This window comes from Prunus avium, unplaced genomic scaffold (assembly GCF_965620075.1).
Source record: "Prunus avium unplaced genomic scaffold, drPruAviu1.hap1.1 HAP1_SCAFFOLD_858, whole genome shotgun sequence".
Lineage (NCBI taxonomy): Eukaryota > Viridiplantae > Streptophyta > Magnoliopsida > Rosales > Rosaceae > Prunus > Prunus avium.
In genome coordinates, this window is record NW_028276987.1 from 12,501 (window position 1) to 15,000 (window position 2,500).

Below are 2,500 nucleotides of genomic sequence, written 5' to 3' on the forward strand. Positions count from 1 at the left end.
TTGGCATAGACATTCCCTCGCATGCAAAAGATTGTCGATGCGAAAGATTATCTATGCCAACCCCGGGAAGCACACCATTCACACACTCCCGACCGGTGTGGTGTGGCGGTGATTGGATAGTTACGGATTGAGCACTTGCCAAGGATCAAAATGTGTCATTTAGAAGAAACATTTTCAAAAAGTTTTTAAAATCTTGTGGGTTTGCAACTCATAAGAGCGTCACTTTCAACGTCCCCGGTATTGGATTGAGTTTCTAAAAACAACCGTGCACACCGAGGTTAAACTTTACCAGCTCCACTCCGACTCGCCGCTCGCCCACAATTTGTTTGCAACGAAACATTTGTTTTTAATTTTGTTGGTTTGAAATTGTTTTGAAAAGGTTCTTTAAATCTAGTGGGTTTGCAACTCATAAGAGCGTCACTTTCAACGTCCCCGGCATTGGATTGAGTTTCTAAAAACAACCGTGCACACCGAGGTTAAACTTTACCGGCTCCACTCCGACTCGCCGCTCGCCCACTAGTCCGAAGGCAACAAAACATTTGTTTTTCATTTTGATGAAAATTTCTGTTTTTAAATCTTGTTGGTTTGAAATTGTTTTGAAAAGGTTCTTTAAATCTTGCGGGTTTGCAACTCATAAGAGCGTCACTTTCAACGTCCCCGGCATTGGATTGAGTTTCTAAAAACAACCGTGCACACCGAGGTTAAACTTTACCGGCTCCACTCCGACTCGCCGCTCGCCCACAAATCCGAAGGCAACAAAACATTTGTTTTTAATTTTGATGAAATTTTTTGAAAACATTGGCTTGGCAAGCCCCAATCCGCGACTATCCACCCACCGCCACCCCACACGGGTGGTTGTTGTTGAGAAATGAGGTTGTGGTCGACATGCCCGTGCATTTGAGAAGGAGTTCCTAGCACTCCATGCTCTCCCATGCCAAAAAAAAGCCTAGACAACCCCATTTCGCAACTTTCCACGCCTTTTTTTTCCTCCCTCACCCATGGCGGCGGCGTGGTGGCGGCGGCCGGATTCCGGCCACCACCGCCATGGGTGGCAGCCCCCCGACCCCGACACCAAACCCATAATACCGAGGCAACATATCGAGGCAACATGACATGGGTGTGGCGTGGGGGAAGGGGGCTGCAGCTAGGAAGGCATGGGCTGCCATGCATATGCAGGCAACACACACCCCCCTATATAGCATTTTATGCATTTAGCCCTTTGACAGGAAGAGACATCACCTATGCGCGAGGAGTCATAATGGGCTCTAAATAATTCAATACAAGGTATTTGGACGTGATTTTTTGCAGGGATACTAAGAAACATGCAATCTATGATGGGAAAAAGTTTCATAAATTTTTGAAGTCGGGAAGTATTTTTTATTATTTTTAGAAGTCGTAAAATTGAAAAAATCATTAAAACAAATCCGGGAGGAATTTTTTAGTTTTGTAAGTTGGAGAAGGTCCTAAAAATCATAGACTACTTATGGGGAGCTTATTGTGCGAGGAAATTTCAATAAAAACGGGGTTTGACAAGATTTGAAAAATTCTGTCGACATTTGAAAAAACCTGGAACCATGCTGCCGGCATGCTGCGCACATGCTGCGCGCAGGCTGCGCGCAGACTGCGCGCATGCCATGGCAGGACAAGTTTCGCTAGCCTCACTGTCGACAGATGCGCAAGCTGCGCGCACAGGCTGCGCGCATGCTGCGCACAGGCTGCGCGCATGCTGCGCACAGACTGCGCGCACGCTGCGCGCATGCCATGGCAGGACAAGTTTCGCTAGCCTCACTGTCGACAGATGCGCAAGCTGCACGCAAGCTCCGCGCACGCTGCGCACAGCCTGCGCGCATGTTGTGCGCAGGCTGCGCGCAGGCGCCGCGCATGCCATGGCAGGACAAGTTTCGCTAGCCTCACTGTCGACAGATGCGCAAGCTGCGCGCACAGGCTGCGCGCACGCCATGGCAGGACAACTTTCGCTAGCCTCACTGTCGACAGAATCAGCACGCTGCGCGCAAGCTGCGCGCGCGCATGGCAGGACAAGTTTCGAAAAATTCTGTCGACAGGCTGCCGGCATGGTGCGCGCACGCTGCCGGCATGCTGTGCGCACGCTGCCGACATGCTGTGCGCACGCTGCGCACAGGCTGCCGGCATGCTGCGCGCAGCCCATGGCAGGACAAGGTCCGAAAAAATCTGTCGACATTTTTACGCCGTGGTAGGCTTCCGCTTCGCGTCACTTTGTCGACATTCAAGCCTACCATTTGTATTGAATTTTTCAAACCTTGTCAAACCCCATTATTCAAATGTCGAAAAATTTTGTCGACATTTTTACGCCATGATAGGCTTCCGCTTCGCGTCACTTTGTCGGAATGCATCGCATGGCGAGGCAAGGCCACGGCATGCCAAGGCGAAGGCAACGCATGGCTTGAATGGCTTGGTCAAGGCCACATCATGGGCACGGCATGCCAAGGCAAGGCGAGGCAAGCCATCCTTAGCCTCGCCT